This window comes from Periophthalmus magnuspinnatus, chromosome 10 (genome assembly GCF_009829125.3).
Source record: "Periophthalmus magnuspinnatus isolate fPerMag1 chromosome 10, fPerMag1.2.pri, whole genome shotgun sequence".
Taxonomy (NCBI): Eukaryota; Metazoa; Chordata; class Actinopteri; order Gobiiformes; family Gobiidae; genus Periophthalmus; species Periophthalmus magnuspinnatus.
The window spans coordinates 32,570,129-32,592,985 of record NC_047135.1 but is presented as its reverse complement, the minus strand read 5'-3'; the positions used below and the strand labels follow the sequence as shown (position 1 = coordinate 32,592,985).

At 41.3% G+C, this 22,857-nt stretch overlaps 1 protein-coding gene across 4 annotated transcripts in view; it reads left to right on the top strand.

Annotated features, from left to right (window-relative positions):
• Positions 1 to 22,857, top strand: part of mid2 (midline 2) — a 138,203-nt gene that overhangs the window by 21,091 nt on the left and 94,255 nt on the right. For 2 of the 4 annotated variants that reach the window (XM_033973962.2, XM_055224756.1), the window contains exon 1: positions 20,714 to 20,919. The exons of the other annotated variants lie outside the window; for them this stretch is intronic. The gene's annotated coding sequence lies outside the window, so the exon portion shown is untranslated. Of the gene's footprint in view, positions 1 to 20,713; positions 20,920 to 22,857 lie in introns of those variants that run through there. 4 annotated transcript variants of the gene reach the window in all.

Sequence of the window (22,857 nt, the reverse complement as noted above, 5' to 3'; positions counted from 1 at the left end):
CTGCCAACGCCATGAAGATAATCTAAGGACACTGGGTACTGTCTTTTGACACACTGCTTAAAAAGAATGTTCTTCCAGACAAGGCCATTCATCGTGGTGGCCTGCCAAAGAGCTGATTTCATGATGTTGCCTCAGATAAATAATGAGACATAAAGTCACTCTACTGATTAAGCGTCTGGGCTTCAATGCTTTGTTTTCCTAAATAGACTGAAGGATACTTCAGCACCCACTGCTTTTAACTTTGTTCACTTTTAGTTTTGCTGAGGTTTGAAAGTCATAAGACAAGAAATGAGTGTTCACCGTAGCAACAAGTCATACCTCGGACACCACCTGTTCCACCTGCTGCCCACGGGGACGAGGTATGAGTTCATATGAGCCAGAAGCAGCAGAAGGGCTCCAGCTCCTTACAGCTACATCACGAAAACTTACACAACAGCAATATTTGTGTGATCCCTCAGTCGTCCAGGTCTGATCTATCGTAAAAGAAAAATATAAAATGTGTCAGCTGGACAAAAAGGTTTAGGAGTGAAGACATTTCAGACAGATTTAAGGCGGTGTCCAGTAGTAATCTGACCAGAACTGAAGAAGCGGCTTGGATGAGCAGCCAAACATCTTCACTCCTACAACTATTTGTCCAGTTGATAGATTTTATATATTTCTTTTACTTTACACTACAGCGCACTTTCTCCTCTTCCCTTTAAGTTTGATATATATTCTTCACAATAATGATTCAAGCTGAGTACACACCACACGACTTGGAGCCTGATTTTTCCCTGATTTTCTTTCTGCACTTGTTGAAAGGAGTCGCAGCTGCTTCAGTCTCGTAGTGGGGAGCACTGTACGACTCGAGTCACGTTCAAATCTTAAACTGAGGACCAGGGAAAGACACAATTACACATCAGTCTGGTCAGAAATGTGCACGCTCTACTCATGTCTGTAGTAAAAGAAAAAGGCACAGTTCACGCTCGGCTCATTAGATGTAGCCTACAAATAGAAACTGTAAAGAAAAGGTGTGTATAGCTCCTCCCTTCAGACAGATATAAGGCAGTGTCCAGCAGTAATCTGACCAGAACTGAAGAAGCGACTTGGATGAGCAGCGAAACATCTTCACTCCTACAACGTTTTGTCCAGTCTACTACGGATTATATACCTGGACGACTGAGGGATTACACAGATACTCACGTCTATCGCTGGTGGTTTGGGGTTCGAACTTAGATACAATATTTGGAGGACGACATAGCCAAACTCAGTGATTAAGTAAAAAACTTGCCATGACCAGTAGTTTTCCTGGTTCTGTTCTGACCGACTTGTGTCCAGTAGTTTTCCTGGTCCTGTTGTGACTGGCTTGTGTCCAGTAGTTTTCCTGGTTCTTTTGTGTCCGGCTTGTGTCCAGTAGTTTTCCTGGTCCTGTTGTTCCCGGGTTGTGTCCAGTAGTTTTCCTGGTTCTGTTCTGACTGGCTTGTGTCCAGTAGTTTTCCTGGTGCTGTTGTGTCCGACTTGTGTCCAGTAGTTTTCCTGGTCCTGTTCTGACCAGCTTGTGTCCAGTAGTTTTCCTGGTTCTGTTGTTCCCGGCTTGTGTCCAGTAGTTTTCCTGGTTCTTTTGTGTCCGGCTTGTGTCCAGTAGTTTTCCTGGTTTTGTTCAGGCTGGCTTGTGTCCAGTAGTTTTCCTGGTTCTGTTCTGACTGGCTTGTGTCCAGTAGTTTTCCTGGTCCTGTTGTTCCCGGCTTGTGTCCAGTAGTTTTCCTGGTTCTGTTCTGACTGGCTTGTGTCCAGTAGTTTTCCTGGTTCTGTTCTGACTGGCTTGTGTCCAGTAGTTTTCCTGGTTCTTTTGTGTCCAGTAGTTTTCCTGGTCCTGTTGTTCCCAGCTTGTGTCCAGTAGTTTTCCTGGTCCTGTTGTTCCCGGCTTGTGTCCAGTAGTTTTCCTGGTCCTGTTGTTCCCGGCTTGTGTCCAGTAGTTTTCCTGGTCCTGTTGTTCCCGGCTTGTGTGTCGCTGTGTGAAAAGCTGTGGTCTGAGTCCGTGTCGTGTGAGTGAGGTCACATCAGGAAACACGAGAGCCGTTCCCTGTGATTATCGTGGACACAGTGAGGTGTGGTTGGACTGATAATAGCAGATAATCGTGGCCATGTTCCAGTGTGTGTTTGTGAGAAGAACTGGAAATACCATCCCTCTCTCTAAAGTTTTACCTTCATTAAAAACTCAACATGATGAATAAGTGACAGATTGAGCACAACTTTTTACTGCTCAAAAATACCTTGACAATACTTTTAAACATCTTCACAGAGACAAGCAGGTGGCCGACCCTCCGCACAAAGTTATGGTAGACGTAGTAGATTCAAAGCAGCGCTATATAAGGTCTGGACTTGAGTCGCCTGATGAAAAAGCCTGTGTCCTTATCCACATGATCTCACTGTAATCTTTGATACAGTCAGAATAAAAGTTGACTTTCCAGTTCTGTTTAAAGACACTGATTTGTTTTGGGGAAGCATTATACTGTGATGTAGTGTGGGCTCTGCTGTGCTGACAGCTAATTTACTGTGTATTTGAGAGGGTTTGACAGTGTGCGTCGACAGCTTCTCTATGAGGAGGATAATAGAAAATACTAAAGCAACCATCAGTCATGTGCTGTGCGTTTGATTTCTCTGTCACTGGCATTCACAAATGAGCCTGTGTACATTGGACCTGTGGCATTAATCTTGAGTTTACTCTACTTTCAGCATATTAATGACTGATTTGGGAAGGTTAGATTAAAATGAAGGGATTTTAAATGTAATTGGTCAGGACAGGGCCAGAGCAGAGCTCAGTCTGATGTGTGCAGAGTGTGCTGGGCTGTAAAGTGGTCAGCAACATCCTCACTTGGAAAAGTATGAGCTAAAGTGAATGTCAGGGTTCCTTAGAGGATTTTAAAAGTGGACTATAATAAAACAAAAAGGAACTTTGCAAAGGGCAGCCCCACTAGAACCAAAGCATTTTATTTATGGTTTAAAAGTTTGTTAGGTTAAGTTTGTCTGCAACACTCAATTTTTCACGTCACTTTTATTACTGTCACTTTTTTGTTCCTGGCATCAATGAATTATAATGAACTGTCGACTTTTAAATCAGTTTTGTCTAAATTAAATATAGAGATGGATGTTGATGATGCTAGTTTTTGTTTTTAAAGGTTTTGGAGTCTGAAAAAGACTTGGCACAGAAGAACTGGGAAATAAGTTGTAGGTACAGGAAAGAATTTGGAAATTTGAGGTATTTTTTTAGATGTGAACGAGCCATAGTCGTGCTTTTTCACTGAACAAGCCCATGATTTAGACAATAGCGTTCAATACTGACACGTCATTTTTAGGGTAAAAGTAGCTCTAGTTTTCCATCAGTGTTTCCACATTTAGCGAGCAGCCTGTCCTGTGCCGTCGTCGGCCCCAGTGGTGTGTGCCCAGGTCTGAGGACCACACCTGCTCCTATTCAAAGGCCCTGTTCCACCAAAGCCACTCCAGCTGTTTCCTTTTACAGGCTCTGAAGATCATAGAGGCCAACAGCACGCAGCGGCCTCAGGAGGGTCTGCACCACCAAAATACCAACCGCACCGCTCACGTTTTAACAAATGATGTGTTGGAAATGGTGATGTTGGCTGTTAACTTCTTGACCTGCCTCCCACCAACAGCTATCTGGAGATTGTGTTCTGACTTTGGAGCAATGTTATCTCAAAGACTTGTCTAATCGGTCTAATAAGTTGATCAGCAAACACTCTCTAATCTAATCAAACGTGTATCACCTTCCGCATGCTTGTTAGCCTGTGGAAAGTTTCGCAGTGAGTCGTTGCCGTGGGTTACAAATCGCACTTTATCTCACAACAAAAAATGCGTTCCGTTGCGGTGTTTTTTGCGCAATCCGCTGCATAATAATGTCGGAACACAAATGCAAAGGCCCGTCTTTTAACAGCGAGTCCCCAAAAGCACCGGGAAATTATGCAAAATTATAAGGTCAATGATTTCAGCTTCTCTACACAATCACATCAGATAACGTGGCTCATCGCTCAGACGCTTGTCTCGGCGCATAAAAACAAACCCGATTTCCCTCTTTGCAGTCAAATCAGGGGTCAGTCTTCTTTTATTGAATCATAATGCTGCATCGTGACTCACACAGTTTAATAAAAGAAAGAGGGCGCAGACTGACACGGCTTCTGTTTGACCAAGTTTACCTCAAAGTTCTAGGATTTCTGTTTATTTTTGCGAACTGAAAAGGTACCGTCTTCTTCTGAGGGTTCATACTTAAACCGTGATGGGTTAACTCCACCTGCCACTCATTTGGAGCACGACAGAGGTTGGCCAGTAGGGGGCGTGGGTTGAATCAGAGCAGCTTTAAACAGAGAATCACTGAATCACAATATGAATCGCAGTTGTATCACGGCTGATGCTGATTGTTTAGAATCCGGAGAAAACTGTCTGAAGCTCGTACCGATATTTTTTGGGCAGATTTATGTAGTTTTCCCCAAATTACGTAATTAGAATTTAGCATAACTCATCCACAGCTTTGTTAAACTGGATAAGAGAGCGGTGTAGTCACATTTTTTAGTTTGGACTAAAGTGTGCAGATAAAACTTTATGTAAATATTGTTCATGTATATTTAAAGCAGGTTTTTGGGCCAAACAAAATATCAACCTCTGCTGGAGATTCAAGGCCAGCAGCAGACTAAAAAGTGCAAATATTGGCTTGATATATCAGCCATCGACATCGGTTTATCTTTAATCACATTGAATCGGTAAAAATTGGGTTTGTCTTGCTGTTTATCTGCGTTGAAATACACCAAATATCCAACATATATAGACAAAATCAACAAAAAAAGCATATTATCACAGGGATCAGATCAAAGTTTAGTCTTAAATATTCAAATTCAGTGTCTTCGGGCTAAATCGTTAGTGATAAACTGACATTCTTAACCATAAATGTGTGTCTGCCCTGTGTCTTGGTCCCTTTTGCGTTTGATTTATTATGTTATTTCATGAGCCAAATGTGAACAATTCTTATTAAGCCCCAAACCAAATCCTGGACCATGTGTTCTGTTCCTTCATTATTTTTTACAGTAACAAAAAATAAGCGAAACATTGCATCTGGCTGCGCCCAAACCCTGCCGTGGGACTGTGGTGACTGGAGCTGCAACCGTCTGCTGTCAATATTTAACCACAGTCTGTATCTGTATGTGCTTATTACACAGGAATGAATGATACAGCAGCATGTGGTCCGGCACAGACACTGGCACTGCGCTCGTTAAGGAAAGTTACAAGAGAAAAGGAGATGTTTCATTACTGGTGTGCAATAGACAGTGAATATGAGACAAAATAAGGTCTGTTTGAACATCACAGGGTGCAGCGTGGACAGGTGCAGTCAGTGATTGGTCCATATGGTCTCTCATTATGTCCTGTTGTGCCTCAGATCTGCATCACTAATGGCTAAGCTTGTCAGGATAATCACTATCGGCTAATTGTTCCATATATTTAAGCTGGAACAATATACGTTTGGGGCCAATATTTACCCTACGTACAGTTTCTTTGCACTAGCGGGAGTTTTTTTTGGTGATTTCTTGGCCGTATGATAAGATTTAAGCTGTAAAAGGTTGAATAATTAACTTGTCTGACTCATTACAGATGGAAAATAAGAGCTAAAGTGTTTCATTCTGCTGTTTATTTATTGCAGCTCATGATTTTTAACAATATTTTAGATTTAGAATAGTGTTTGTGGTTCAAATTTGCTCTTCAGTGGCATAAATGAGTAGGGATGTGTAAAAATATCGATATATCATGTTGTTTAATTTAACGGTACTGTATCGATATCGTAGACTGCTGTATCAATATATTTTTTTTGTATATTTTACTAAATTATTCTGTGACGGTACTGCAATTATGTGGCTTGTTTAGAGGAAAGAATCTTGTTTATGCAGAACATTTGACATTTAATTCACTGTTTTGATGATTAAAACAGTTGTATTTCATAGCAGCTTTGCACAGATAGCGGTTTAACAAAAAACTTTTAGTCTCACAGTTGTTTTAGTCGATATGTTGTGATTCTTCAGAGCCTTTAAACTGCACGTGTCCCTGTTAGATGCAAATGTGGCTGTTATATAAACTGTGGATGAATAATATCGACCAAAGGAGTAGTTTAATGTGTTCTTCTAGTTCAGGGGTGGCCAAACTTTTTTCACCAAGGGCCATATCTTGAAAAATATTCGACACGGAGGGTGGATTTAACATAGTTTAGACTTTTTTTTGAGGCTTGAAATATTAACATTTGGTCTGTGTGACGATGCAGTGTGATGTTATTTAGGTTATATTGGTATGAATACTCAAAGCCATAGCCCCCGAGCCATAGTTTGGACACCCCTGTTCTAGTTAGTCACATGCACTAAACAAAATGCACTTGGTTATGTCCATTCAGAGTAAACAGAAGATAAATGTACCGTTAATATTTATTTTTTGTGAAAATGGTCATGAAAGTCTATATTTTTCACTGAATCGTATCGAATTGATTTGAAATATATTGTATTGTATCGAATCGAAAAAGTACTGGGGTCCCACCGGAGGAGCTGGAGGACGTGTCTGGGGTGGGGGAAGTCTGGGAGTCCCTGCTTAGACCGACCCAGCCCTGGATAAGCGGAAGAAAATGGATGGATGGAAAAAGTACTGTATCGAGATATGTATTGTATCGTGGCCTATGTATTGAGGTGTGTATCGTATCGCCAAAATCTTAATGATACCCAGCTTTATAAATGAGCTTCAACATTATCGTTTATCATCTATATTTACCACAGCGATATATCGAACCTCAAAATGTGCTATCGTGACAAAAAAATGTAAAAAACATTTCAAACTTTTCAGATCATATAATGTCATTTTCAACCATAACTAATCGATCACTGAAGATTATTCTAACACTGTTCTGGAAAAGTACATTTTTTTCTGTTTATGTAATTTTTTTCATTATCAACACTTGCTAAACCGAGTATGTAGTTTCGATAGTTGTTTTTGTCAAGGTTAGTATCTGATTTTAAAAATATTTTCGCTATATTTTGCTCATTTCTTCCTTGAACCTCATAGACACATGCATCTCTCTGATTTACTCTCAACACCGTGTTTCTAATTCTAATTCTGTGTCATTTCATTCATTACACCTTTGTAACGTTACTATTTTTCCAAAAAGTCATTATTTTTGCATGTTTTGACGTTCAGTTTGATCATCACCTGTAATATCTGCGGTGGTGGGACTGGTGGATATAATAAAAAAATAATAAAAATATAAAAAGTATCGTGTCAAAAAATCTGCAGTGTAATTTAAAATCCAATACAGGATCCTTGGAGCGGTTCATTACTGTAATAAGGGAGCGTGAGCAGGGCGCTGGCTTCTTCTTCTCTGTGGAAATAGACTGGAGATCTAGTCCAGGTACATGTGGACATTTTAGAAGAGGCGCTAATGGCTTTTCTTGTTAATTAGTTTAGATGGAGCAAATTTGAGCTGTTTCGGGATGCACTTGTTCTGCTTTGGTCCCAGTTCAGTTCTGATGTAGACTTCGTTTAGTCCTGTTTTCTGATTTAAACCTGGTCTAGTCCAGGTCTAGCTCCCGGCGTTGTTCCACATTAGTGTCCAGACATCCCTATTTACCCAGGACAGTCCCAGTTTTGAGCCCTGCGTCCCACGTCCCAGCTGATTTATCCAAAACCATCGATTTGTCTCAGTTTTGCACAGGAAATGTCACAGAAGTCCCTATTTTTGACCAATTTGAACCCATCCAGCAGTAAATGGGGGGCGTATGTTAGTTTTTTTTAGCTAAAATACAGGAAACAGTGCTGAGAAATGAGCATAAGGCAAAAAATACATCCTGACGTAAATCGAGAAGGGACAATGTGATGTGTTCTTTTCACTATTTTATTTATACCAACCATCCCAACCCACGTGTGTCCCAGTTTTGAATTTTGAAAATCTGGCCACATTACATTAGTCCCAGTTTAGGTGTGGTGTGTTTGCAGGTTTGAACGCGCTTTTAAAGGTCTGATATTACGCAAAATTGACTCTTGTTGTGTTTTGTTTCTTTCGCACATGCTCATCATTAGTCTGTCTGCATCCGGGAAGCTCAAAATTCTCTATTCCACTACTTTTTTGCCTTTTGTTCAGTACAGATTGGCAGTTCCAGGGAAAAATCCTCCTCCTGAAATCCTCCAAATGATTCTAGAGAAGGTGTATGGAGTTTAAAAACACAGTGGAGCACTTCCTGTGTTACTACATGATGACATCACAAGGTGGAACAGCGTGTTTACAGTTTGAGAGTAGAACACAGGCTAAATATGCAGGATTTGTGCGTTAAACTTGTGCGAATGAAACAAAACACAACTCCTAGCAGGTTTTTGATGAGAAAAATAGCGTAATATAGGCCGTTTAAAGCTCGTTTAGCCACAAGGGGTCAGTAAGGTAACAAATTAGAATAAATTAGCACTTTGTAAATGTGGTTTACTTTGGATTATGTCTAGCTTGAGTCTCTATTTGTGAATGCTGCAAGACAAACCTAAAATAATTCAAGTTTACGCACAAGTTTAGAGTAACAACGGGTTAAATTCCTGACTGAAAAACAAGGGCCTGTCCGTTCCCTCGTGCTCCGTGTTTACATATTTCTGCGGTAGCACTCTGACCCGTGTGGATGCGTCTCGACAGCCTCGCCAACAGGGAGTGGACGGGTCATTCTCTCACCTAAAGCCTTACTAACGCCGTTTACATTGACTGTGAAACTCTTCTGACACATGTAGTAGCACATACATCTCACTGCAGAACCAGGTCAGCGCCACAACACTGTGCATGTGTGAGTTACCCCACCTCAGGGAAACACGTGAGGAAGGACATGTGAATAATACATGCATCATTGACTGGTGCTTGTAGGCAGCCTGCCACGTAAAGAGAACCTCAACTTTTAATGTCTTTGGTAGCAGAATGTAACCGTAAATGGGTTTTTATACACTGTTATACTACGTAGTGAGACAAAATTGTGGCTCATTAAAAGCTCAGTGGGGTATCGCTATCAGCAAGTTTAATTTTAATGTTAGCCTTGGAGAAGATTGCACTTTAAGCACCTCATAAAACCTGTTTCTATTTTAGTCGTGGGATGCCGACGTTATAGAGGATTTTGAGCATCATTTTGTTCCAGGTGCAAAAAATACTCTGAGCAAATTACGCACTCAAGTAAATCTAGCACACCGTTTGACATCGATTACACCGCGTTTGTGTAGTACTCACGCGGGAAACTGAGTAAGGGCTAGAACCTGAGAGATGAATGTTAATATGTAAATGTAGAAGTCAGTAGTGCTTTGACAAACTTTCTACAAGTACAGAAAATCCTCCCTGAAGGTTTGAGCTACGCCGGGACTTTTTAAGTGAAGTTATTTCCTTCATGTTTTGGAATGTCTTTTGGAATAAGACCGTCTGCACGCGTTTGTCAGGATTATTTTGGTTAAATGGTAATTGTGATTTTGCAGGTCACAATATGAAGATTAGAGCTAAAAGTGTGGATTTAAAGTGAAAATGTTCAGTTATAATCTAAGAATGTAAAACTAACGCTAAATGTGCACGTACGTCTGTCATTAAAGGGCTCAGAGTTCTTCAGAAAACACAGAAAACACTCTGTTCCACCTTGTGATGTCATGTTTTGATTTGTTGTTTTTTATTGGTGGGCTTATTTCAACTTCTTGACCTGTAACTGTGGATGTATTTTGTACCTTTTATTCAGTAGAGATTGGAGTTTTTAAGGGCTCATATCATCCAGTTGATTCTAGTGAAAGAATATGGAGTTTAAAAACACAGTGGAGCACTTCCTGTATCACCGTATGACATCACAAGGTGGAACAGGGTGTTTTCCATTCGAGAGAAGGGGATTTCTGTGTTAAACATGTGTGAATGGAACAAAACACAACTCCAGGTTTGTTTTTAAAGAGGAAACGACACTAAAACAGATCTGAAAATGGCGTAATATCGGCTCTTTAACCACGTTTTAAAAATGTACTGAAGTTAGAATTGAACTTTGGACCACATTTACAGCTTCGCGTTATCCATCCATCTATTCATTTTCTTCCGTTTATCCGTGGCCGGGTCGCAGGGGCAACGGTCTAAGCATGGACTCCCAGACTTCCCTCACCCCAGACACCCCTCACCTCCAGCTTGGTGTTATTTCTCAGTAATAAAAGCACTGACAGAACAAACTCTGAAAACAGAATATTCATGAAGCGTTTAAGGATGATACGAGTACATCATTTGGACGTTTGTTTCAAGGTGACGTGAACGATGAGCTGTAGCTGTGGAACGGATCACGTGACCTCCTTCTCCGTTCCTGTTGGGCAGCCAGTTAATGCACATGTGTCAAGGAGAGTGCGTGGTGTAACAGGTGGAGTGAGTGACGATAGGAGAGGGCAGGCACATGACGCTAGCGAACCAGGGGCCAATCGAACGGGAGATATGAGCCATGTTTGGTGTGATGGACAGGACAAGAATGGGGCGATCGAACAGCAGACCCAGCAGAGCGCACGGGACACAGGGAGCGTACAGACTATTTCATTTCTAAATCGTTTTTGTCATAATTACAAATTGCCCTTTTGAAATTCTCACGCCAAACACAAATCATAACTTTATCCATTTCTTATTTGCTTCACATCTTGAGTCTGTGGAAATACCTGTTGGGTTTAACTGCTCTTGTGCGTGAATTTTAAATAAATCCTGTCCGTCAAATGTCTGGCTCGTACTTGTTTGTCCTAAGTCTAAAAGCAGAAATAGTACCGTCTTCTTGTGGGATTGGAGCCGAGGGCGTGTGAGCGGCTCGTGGAAGTGAAGAACGTTTGTGATACGGCCTGAGATACAACGGAGGCAGTCGTAGCCCATGACTCCGGGGTCGTGGGGTCGTGGGGTCACGTGTGGCCCTGTTCTCCTGTGTTTTGTGGTGCAGGACGACTCAAGACGAGGACGTACCCCCACGGACGAGGACAAAGTCACGTCACGCCTCCTGATGGGACCAACACACGACGCTAGACTGACGCTGCTGCTTTTTAAAACTCTTTCAGTAACTTTTAGCTTCATTCCACTTATCTTTTTAATAGCACGTTTTAACTTTTATCACTTGTATCACTGAGCTCAGTTGTTTTAATGGAATTTATTATAATAAATTAACATATTTTATAGTCCTTTGGGTTTTTATTGGGCACACCACCACCTCACACTCTCGCATTAGTTTTTATCAGGTTTTATTCTAATTCAACCACGGCGTTTTAATTTAATCCCCACCAATAATCCACAATCCTGTGACAGTAAAACAGGAAGTGCTCCACTGTGTTTTAAACTCATATTTGGGTACTTTCAGCCCTGGAATTGCCAAATATCTACTGAACTAAAGGTAAAAAGGAGCTGGAAACTTGAAAACTACCACGTTATGATATCACAAGGTGGGACAGAGCATTTAAAGTGTTACTCAAACATGTGTGAATGAAACAAAACACAACTCCCAGGTCTGTTTTTGAGGAGATAACAACATTATAACATGACTTAAAGCTCACATTCATTTTGTGTAATATAGGACCTTTTATGTTTCTTTTCACAATCATCATGACACACGTTTCCGCTACTGCGACATCCTTAACCGCCTAAAAGTACTTAAGTAAATTCATGGGATAAAAGTGTCTGCTAAGCTACTAATTATAGCCTTCTCTTTAATTACATGCATCTATGTTCCCAGACATGTCATCTCGCTGGAGAGGTTGGACCTGCCTGGCCACATTTGCAGCTGATTATCCCATGCAGAACTGGCCCAGGTACATGCCTCTGAGTGATCCGATGTCTGATTCTCGCTGATAGACGGCTGCTGTCAGTGTGATGCCCCGAGCGCTTATGGGTCTTAACTGAAGCCTAGTCCTGCCGCTACATCCACAGCACCTTTCTGCGCACACAAGCAGTGAAAAGCACACATTATCGCCGCCGCGTCCCTCACCGTCTCGCTCGCTCTCGCTCCTCTTGCCAAGTACGAGCTCTCGGCTATAGATGCATTCAGACCAGCAGTGGCATGTTTAGTTAATGTGTACGGGAACACTGCCAGAGCTTCAAGAATGCAGGATCCTGGCAGTAAATGAGGTGTAATCATGATGGAGGAGTCGTGTGGTAGCAGGTTGTCTTTTTCATTTGAATATGCTTCCTCTCGGCTGGGGAGGGAAAAGTCATGTGTAGGAATAACAGCGCAATATTAAACTTTAGTCTTAAAATGCGTGAAGGCTGTCGTGTTATTAGACTTTCAGAATGATAAAGGTAAAGTTAATGGGACATAAATATCGGAACTCATTTCTGAAAGTAAAATGAGAAAGAGAAAAAGCATTAGACGTCCGTGGGGTCTTAACTGATAACACGTAACATATTTAGATCTCAGTGTTATCTTTTAAAAATGCAATATTCAGCCAGAACAACTTATTTATGTATGTTTAATAAGTTTCACTTTTGTTTTTGATGCTCAGAGTCTCCTCCTCGTTCTCGGCGCTAAGTCACTCCCCCTTCAGAGCGCTATCATGACACAGTCCATGTGCATTTTGCTACTGAAACTACTGCACATCACATCAAGTTTGTGAAGTTGCCGTGTATTGTTTGGCATCATGTTTTCGTATATATGGAAAATTGCAGTATGGATAAGATCGTACGGACTATAAGGAGGATTCAGATAGGGCCCAGGAGAGATCACTAAATTACTCAAACATACATGGATTACATCTAAAACCTCTTCAGGAATGTTTTTTTTATGGGGGGACCGTGCTATAGCCTCCTCAGACCTGGGCTCTTGTGTGGCTTTATTAATTTCTCTTTGTTGTTTGGGCTGATTTGGACCTGATGAGTGTAAAAACATAGAATTAACTTTTTACATTATGTAGTTTCTGAGAAAAATTATGTCCACGTTTTAAAACTCTAAGTGCCTGAACATAGCAACATTTGTCCCGAGTATAAAAAGCCTCTTGGAACAATGTGGCTCATTTAAAGTGCTGCTGACAGGTGCAAGAGATATATGCCTTTACAAAAAATAATAATAATGATAAAAAATATATATATGAACATTCTAAACTCTTAAAAAAATAATAAATAAAACTCTTAAAAATAAAAAAATGACTTGTTGCTGTTCTTCTTCTTCTAAACATTTAAAAAATTCAAAATGTGTCGTCCACGTCATGTCCCAGGAGGAAAACATAATAGAAAGCTCCAAAAAGTCAATTTTGCATAACACTCCTCTTTAAGGTTTACTTTTTGGAATTTTGGCGCATTGGAATTCTCTGATTATATATATCTTTTTTATTCTTTGGAACATGAACAACCTTAGAACATCCCTAGTGACCTGTGAGTCCTATAACTACAGCAACTTGTCTGTAGTGTCAAGAAAAGTCCAAATGAAGCTGGTTCTAGTGTTGCATTCTCTAAAACACAGGCCACTCTTCGTTAAAAAAATCTGCATCTTCATCTCCATTTGAGCTATTTGTGGCAGATCACTCAAGGTAATGAAGAGGAAGCATAAGCCAGACACACTAGGAGGTGGGCTGTGATGACCCGAATCTGAAAGGAAAAATGAGAAAGAGAAATAAGTTCCAATATTAAATCCATCTGCTTTTTGTCTTCAGGAGTTGGTGCATTAGCAAAGCTCTGGTAAATTGGCTCTTCTCTCCATGAGTCTCAAGGGTCTGTCTGATATTTGTGCTCCACTTTCACTAACCCCCTTTTCCTTCTCTGCCTCTCAATCCTCTGATGATTCTGCTTCCCTTCCTCTCACTAAAATATAAACAGATTAAAAATAGAGGCAAGTTTTCCCTCACTCTTCTCATATTCATTAGCAGTGTTGAATATATTCCCCTCGCTGGGATGGGCTCCTCAGATAGTTGACCCTCGCAGACAGTCATGGTCAAGGTAATGTTTGTATGGTCCTGAGCCGTCTCTGTTGCCTGTGTGGGCCCGTGGCTGTGTCTGACAAAACAAACTGAACAAGTAAAAGAATAAACTTACCTTCACCAGCAATCAGGACTGTAATTCTCATATTAAAGGAGGTATATATAACACAAAATACACTCTTTTTTTAGCTTTAACGCTGTAATAATGCTGTTACCTTCTCAAAAATAGACCTGGAGTTGTGTTTTGTTTCATTCACACACGTTTGACTAACCCTGGTTCATTAGTTTCTCTACATCAGAGCTGTCCAAACTACGGCCCCGGGGCTAAATACGGCCCTCACACCAATTTTTGTTGGCCCTCAACTGCCCCAATTGATCAGGAAGTTGTTTTTTTTTACTACAAACTGAAGAGATTCTACCTCTATAACCTGAATAACATCACATTGCATCGTGACACAGACCTAAAAATAATCTTCCAAGTCTCATTAACGAAACGATGGCTCTGTTAAAACTGTGTTAAATTTGACTCCCTGTATCGACACTGGTCTGTGGCCCTCCGCTTCAAATATGTTTCAGTATGTGGCCCCCGGTGAAAAAAGTTTGGAGACCCCTGCTCTAAACGCTCTGTTCCACCTTGTGATGTCACGAAGTGGTAGTTTTCAAGTTAACAGCTACTTTGTACCTTTTATTCAGTGGAGATTGGCATTTTTAGGGCTGATATCATCCAAATGATTGTAGTGAAAGAGTGTGGAGTTTAAAAACACAGTAGAACATTTCCTGTATTACCACATGATGACATCACAAGGTGGAACAGGGTGTTTTCCATTCGAGAGAAGAGGATTTCTGTGTTAAACATGTGTGAATGGAACAAAACGTAACTCCTGGTCTGTTTTTAAAGAGGAAACGACATTAAAACAGATCTGAAAATGGCGTAATATCGGCTCTTTAACCACGTTTTTAAAATGTACTGAAGATAGAAATGAACTTTAGACCACATTTACAGCTCGGCGTTATCCATCCATCCATTTTCTTCCGCTTATCCGGTGCCGGGTCGTGGGGGCAGCGGTCTAAGCATGGACTCCCAGACTTCCCTCACCCCAGACACGTCCTCCAGCTTGGTGTTATTTCTCAGTAATAAAAGCACTGACAGAACAAACTCTGAAAACAGAATATTCATAAAGCGTTTAAGGATGATACGAGTACATCATTTGGACGTTTGTTTCAAGGTGACGTGAATGATGAACCGATAAAGTACTTTCAAATGGAATTAGAAATGAGATCGTCGCTGGCAGAGTTTTTTGTTGAAGTTGAATACACTGAGTTGCTCCAGAGTCTTCACATCTTTAAGAAATTAGATGTTAATTTATAATAATAATGAAATATACAAATGTGAAAAAATATACATATGAAACTGCGAGATCTGTAATGTTTTATAAAAGATACGTTATTCAGTGATGCTAATGCAAGAAGGAAACATTTGGGATTTTGTTGTGCACATCACAGTGGTATGTGTTTTCCTGAAAGTCCCAGAATGTGTGATGTGTAAAGTGACCTCATGATGACTCCATCTCTTCTCACAGACGGCTTTGTTCAGAGCCGGGCCCCGACAACACACGGCTTTGTGCTTCTGTCCCACGGTTAAACTGTGCATACGCTGAGAATATAAAGTGTCTGTCTTATGAAGTATGATTGTGGCTCTATGGGGCTGGGGTGGTTCTGATGAGAAGATGAACTGGATAATGTGCCCTCACTGTGAGCAGAGATGGATTTGAGCCTGACAGGAGAGAGTGCAGCCAGTGAAACAGTGGCAGGCGGTCAGTAGAGTCAGGTGGGCTGAGAAATCAATCAGAGAGGCCGGGCGGGCTCTGACAGGCGGCTCCATGCATGGGCAGAGGACTACAGAGGAGGGAGGGAGGAAGGGAGGGAAGAGCTGGACCTGTGATGAGCTGGAGAAGATGTGAGGCAACAAATATAGATTGAATTAATACACTGGGTTTTGTGCTGCGATGAGGCTGTAATTTGTTGTGACAGTGCGGCAGAAACAAAGACGAGGTGCTGACTTTTCAATTTTACATCCGAGTTCTCGCAGAGTACTTGTTCTTGTTAATCATAACGATGCTATAACATGATTTAATAAGCCGTTAAGTCCAGTCAGTTCGAACAGTCTACACATATTTATATTACTGAATAAATTACATCATATTCAGTATACGTCCATCATTAGCTTCTTAATGTTTCAGCTGAGGATATGCCACATAAGTCTCCTATATAAAGCTGAAGCGCTCACTATAGCAGCACATATACACAGTAGATATTCTATAGCAGGTCCCCATGCATCTAGCCTAACGCGTCTTCAAAAAGTCATGAGCTGATTTACTGCTGAAACAAGTATTCTGCCCCAACAAGAGTGAGTAGGACACGCAATCAGGAGACTGAATAATAATCAGACTGTGAAGCCTCCTCGCCAAGCTAAAGATACTTAGCACTTAATGGGCAATGGGCATGTCCTGTTCTTTGGGTGACAGGTGCATGCCAAAAGAATTATTATTATTATTATGTCTTAAAGTTCCTACTTTCACTCCACTTGTCTGATTATTCATTGTTATATAAGGCCTAGTTAGTATATCTGGTGGAATCTCTTTGTGTACCTGCATTTATATTCCCCTTCTGCTCTTTTATCTCTGTCTCTAATCAAGGATCAGGGGCCCAGGAGAACGGGGCATAATGAGATTAGGCCTGTGCATGTACACAGTCCAATTTACACGAGCCGAGTGTGTTTCTGTGTCTGACCCACATCTCTCTCCATCCCTCCTCCGTCTTTGGCTTTTTCTGTCTGTAGTCCTGCAGGCGCTTTGTGATTCACACCATTACTTATACTCTTGGACTTCATGGGATACAGAGATAATTCAACATCCACAACAATTTTACATTTGTGAGTTTGAGCAAATTACACCGGATGGGCTCGTACTATTAGTTAAGAAATGTTTTTTACATAAGCGTTATAATGCCTTGGACTGGTATAGCATCGTTATCAAATCGATTTACAGTTTTTTATTTATTTTCTCCATACTCCATACTGTGGTGCTAAGCTCTTGTTTCCGCAACTGCCCTGGGCTAGACTGACAGAAACGAGGAAACCAATTTGCTGTATATTTTTACACATTTCGATATAAAGTATTGTTCATTATTGGACACTAGTGAATTTACTTTTCCACTTGAGTCCAATTCTAAACCTAATCCTTCATTATGTCCCGTTATCCGCCCTATTCCTTTTGCCATTTTGCAGTGTTGTCCACATGTCCAGAGACGGAGGAAAGTACGTGCGTCGCCCACTGCTACTGACGGCCTGCCCCGGTGACATGAAGAATGGGTCAAACGCAGAGGACAGACGTGGAAATTTCCCTATAGTGACGATAAAGTGTACCTTGTAATTACAGAAATCTATATTACGGCATTCAGCAAAAAGGTTTAGGGAGGACAGGCTATTTTCAAACGTATGTCACTGTGGTTCCCCAACCCAGCAATTACAAAAGGTTTGTGCGCTTGGGAAATGGAATGATCACTGCTTAGAGAGGACCTCCTATTGATCCAGTGTGGAGGTGATGAAATGAGTCAGCCTGTTCAAATGTCCTATAATTCTCAATTATTATTCCCCGTGGAGACGCTAATTTCATCTAATATTGTATTATAGTTCAACCCAAAAGGCAAAGTAGCCGTCAATGTTCAGATTGTCCTGTGCATCCATAACCTAATCAGCACCGTGGGAGCCATAAAAGTGAATGGATTAGCTCTATTTGTCCCACTTGGCTTGTTATTTAAAATGGAAGATCGCACTAGGAGGAATTCAGTCTATGTTAAACCAAAAAGTCACTCCACCAAACGGTGCATCATTAAAAGCAAACAGCGTTTGTCACTTGACAACAAGCACGTCTCCACAGGCAACGTGTGACAAGTGAAAAGGATAAAGTGAGTTTGACTGGAAATCTGTATCTACCAATGCTGTGTCGATGTGAAAAGCTGTTAGTACTGACAGAAGTATTCCAAATGTGTACTTGATAAATGTAATATACAAACTGAATTACTGGCAGAATGGGTCCGATTCCCGGGTTGTGGGTCTGCTTCTCCCTGTTTTGCATGGTGGCCCTTCTGTCCAGGGATGCCTTCGAGCCATAAATGTTAAATTCTAATGATGTAGCTGATGTTATCCATTACATCACATTAGTAATTAGCATCCTGGATTACTGTATATCCCTGTTCTTGTCTCTCTGCCGATCGCTAAGATGGAAGTGTGCTTCTTGTGTCTAGAGTAGAACAAAGGACTCCATGTCTTTTGCAGTGAGTGTGTTCCCAATCACTTGATGCTACAGCAGTCCACAGACAGACGAGAGCTGTAGAATACGTCCCTGATGAGATGTGGGCTGTGAGGAGGAGAGGAGCAGATGCATTTCCTGGTTGGCAGTGGATAACACTTTCTCATACCCACACACTATTTCCATTATATTGTATAGTCTCATCATTTTACTCTGTGGCTAAGCGTTTTGTTCTCCGGTCTAGCAGGTGGCAGGAGGGAGGCCGGGTATAATGTGACCCAAGCCTGAGCTACAGCACCACAACACTGAGGTCAGGTCTCTGCTGACGGCTGTTTACTCTCCATTCAAACCACAGCCCTGTACTGCCTCTGCTGCTCTCTATAAGAACTCAATATAGCTCAGTGTCACGCGGAGGGGAATGTCCAGGATCGTTGGAAATAAATAGAAACGAATACATTTCAGATATCGGTTTAACAATTTAATGGTGTAATAAAAGTCCTGGTTTGACGATGACTTCCAAAAAACAAATATTAACTCACAACAGCCAGAAAACATGCAAGAAGTGATGCTGCCAACCTGCACCATCAGCCCCTTCACCCACATTGCCTGGTATAAAACTGGTGTGTGTGGTCGAAGTGTCTTGCTTAAGGACACAACAACCTTTTTTGCGACTGGTGCTCCACTGTGGCACCTGATATTTCCAGCGGTCTCCCATCCAAGTACTAACCAGGCCCAGCTTTGTTTCTGTTTCTGTCGAGATCAGGCTTTGACACGTCGGGATGGCCACACACACACTGCTTCAAAGCGCTCAAGTCTTTCCAATCTGGCCAATCTTTAACATTTTGTTGGTTATCATTACAGTCATCCCCTATTTATTCATCTTTTACACTATTAAAAGATTAGTGCCAGATTTAGCCTAAAGCTAAATCTTGTGCAGACAGAGTACGACTCTGTCTGGCTCCGTGGATATTATAATCGTACACTGAGTGGTATTGACAAGTTAACCGAGTGAGATAGATTTGGTGTTACTGTATTTGATTATTTTAAAAGGGAAGGAAAAGTATGAGCCAGGATTCTCTGGGCTTGTGTTAACAGAGCACACCTGCAGCTAGGACCACACCCAGCCCTCACTGTTTACTTGGCGCAGACTATTATTTCAGATTAATAGTTCAAGATGATAACATGATTAGCTGTTGGGATGGCAACAAATATTTGACTTGGAAGGTCTCCTCACCTCCACTGGCTCGAGGTTTGATGTTACTTTAGATTTGGGTCTTGTGATGACAGGCTTTTTTATATAATCCAAAAGCCCTAACCCCAGTTTCAATGGCATATTATAAGTGTGGTAGTGACCCAGACATTCTCTGAGGCAGCAGCGTGTAGTTCTTCAAAGTGCTCTTTGAAACTGGCTCCTTGGCGCTGTGATGTGTTTGCTGAAATGTCAAATGCACATTACATTGACCGTCTGGTTTGTGGTCTTTGGTCTGGTCTGATGCAAATGCTTTCACGACCACATCTACATCAACAACTCCATATTTCTATAGACCCGGTTCAATGCTCTGGGAAGAAGATGCAGGCCAATTATCACGGTAATGTCAAAACAACTCTCTAGAGAGTTCCCAAAACAGCTCTCTGGAGAGTTCTTTTGGTAATAAAATATACTGACTCAATCTTAACTCACAGCCAAAGTATGTAATAGTAGTCTTCATTAGAACGGTGTGAGTGAATTGCAACAGTTACTGGGTGTTTCTCGTTCCAGAGTTTTCAAAAAGCAGCCCAAATATAAAAAAAAGTGTGAAACGGAACCACTTATTAACTAATTATACAGTAAAAAATAAAGAAAAGATTGTTCCTAGTTTAAAATTCATTGCAAGAGGCGGCACTAACTTAACTTTATAAAAAAAAAAAAAAAAAAAAAGAAGTAAAAATATGATTCAAATCTGATTTAAAAACCCTGGAAAACTGGAAATTAAAGCAACAATGATAACATGTTCATTGCAAACCACTTTAGTCTTGATTAAACATGTAAATATTAACTATTGAGATATTTTACCTCTTATATTTTACGTATTGATCTGGAGCTTTTACTGTGGAAGGGTCTCTCTGCTTAATAAAAATCATGAAAAAGTCTTTGTGGATGTTAAATGTGGGCTGCAGTGTTCTGGTCCTGGGCTGGATATGAAAAGCAGAGACTGTCACTGCACAATTATAGCTTTTCTAGCCTAATTCGCCTAATATGTCTTGGTTAATTTCTTTTTTTTTTTTTTTTTAAACGTAGACGTGGAGGTCAGAGTGAACACGTGTGAGACCTGGTTTGGAGTTGAATGCGCGTGTTGTCTTTCTGCTGCTTGTGCGTTTTGTATTGTGCGAGTAGGAGGAGCCGCTTTCCTGTGATTGTCCCCCCTCTCTCTCCCTCCCTCTCTCTCTCTTTCTCTCTTTCTCTCTCTCTCTCCCCGCGTGATCTCGTTCTCATATCCCCCCCAAAGTTGCACAGTGCGTTTTGCCTCGGAGCTACAGCTGGAGGAGCAGCCTGACAGACGAACCCAAAGAGACTCGTTTTACGCGGAACGGGAAAGACTTTGTGCGCGGTCACTCGTCGTTCCCTCGCGCTTATCCTCTGCTTTCCTCTTGTTCCAACTTCATTCCTTGTCTTTTTTACAAGATGACAGCGGAAAAGAGAATCGGACGCGTAAAGCTGGTAGGTGATCTAAACCCTCTGAACCCTCTCCAACACGCAGGGCGCACGGGTATTGGGTTGTTTTTGGACTGGATGTTGGCTGATGCGCGCGTGTGCTGGCACAAGTGAGCAGAGATTTTGTTAAAAAAAAAAAAAGGGACCGGTTGGTTGGTTGTATTCACGGACATCAGCTGGATTTGTCTTGACGCGCTCTGCTGTTGGCTTGAATGATCCTGTCAGAGATATCCTGGCAGCTGGGGGTAAACTTCAACATTTAATATAGTTGGAATTTTGTAATGCAACCTACTTACAGCGTTATAGGAGAGGCTGCTGGACTGTTTTGGTGGCGAAATGTGGAGCATGCAGTGCGTGCGCAAAGGGGTCACGCTTGGGTAATGATTTCTAATTCACTTTTTTGTTAGACCAGCGTGTATCTGATGACTTATTATTAGACTGTGACGTTTGCTTGTCATGTAAATCTGCTGGGAGGTTAGCTGAGGGTGTGCTGTAATGGGAAGCCTATAACATGCATGACTATTACAGAGAAATAGAGGAGAGAAACTGGTTTTTACACAGTAGGATGTAATTTAACAGGCTCCGTGTGACTGTAGGCTACTTGGTGACTTAAACATTCATTATTTTGTCTCTTATAGCTTAGGATTATTAAAAGAGTAGACCATCAGTGCTATTAAAGTATTGCTAATATATGAAAAAAACACAAATGCTGCTTTAAAAGTTGTAAAAGAAAAGCTTTCCATCTTAAACAAATGCATCTGGCTCAATCCCACCGCTTCATTGCACAAAACCTCCAGCTCAATCAGCTCATGTACATAGCTGTAAGTGTCCCAGGGTTTGCCCATCTCGGCTCATCAGGCTGATTCACAGGACTTTTGTGCTTCCATTGCGCTCAGCTGGCAGAGCTTTGGGGCTGCCACTTGTGTATGTTCTCTTCTATCTTTAGACTTGTTTTCCTGTCTGTCCTCTGCTCTCTATCATTCACCCTCAGTAGGATCATCCGGGCATCCGTCATGTGTTGTTCCGTCCAACTCTCCTCTCTCCTTTCCAGGATCTGATTGGACGTTACGGAGGGATGTTTTACTGCTGTTTGCGTTGGTCTCGTCTTAGTTTGTCAGTCAGTTAGAGGTCGCGGTGTGTGCGGTGATAAAATACTTGTCTTGACCCGGGGATTGGTCCAAACACTTTCTTAACTGCGTTTGTCTGGATTCCGAAAGGCACAATAGAGGATTTTACTTTGATTATGAGAGAGCGCAACATAATCACTCTTAATCTTGCGTGCTAAGTGCATATTTACACCAGTTTCATGTTGTCGCAGGTTTTAATCCAGCTCCAGTGGACGTCATGGTGTAAGCTTAGGTCTTTGTGGTGGGTGCAAGTCCAGATAAATGACTGTTGTGGTTGCGTTTGGTGAAGGAGAGCGCCAAGCCTTAAATGTGTATTGTTCCTCTGTATGTATTATATTACATGAAGCTAAATGCATATTGAGAGACAGAAGTTTGTGATGGCAATGCAACAAGAAATGGTTCATACTAGAAAGACAAATATGGCTGGTATGATATGATTTTTTAGAATACAGAGGAACTGATAGCACATAAGCTCTTCCGATATTTCTGGGCTTATACGTAGGCCCGATTTTGATTATTTTCCCCAAATTATGTCATTTAAAGTCACTACAAACTCAACCGCAGCTCTTTGTTTTACCCCAAACCCATAAGAGAACTGTGTAGTCACATTTTGAGCAGTTTCTATTTGTATTTAACTATTAAAATAAAGCTTTTTGTGTTTTTTTTTTTTTAGGTAACAGATCGATCAAAACAAAATATCGGGCTGTGCTGGTGATTTAAAGCAAGAGATACCTCTAGATCGTACCTAAATCTCATGTTCCATTTGAATTATTCCATCAAATTTAACAGCGAAATATGAAGCTTAACTACTTTTTGT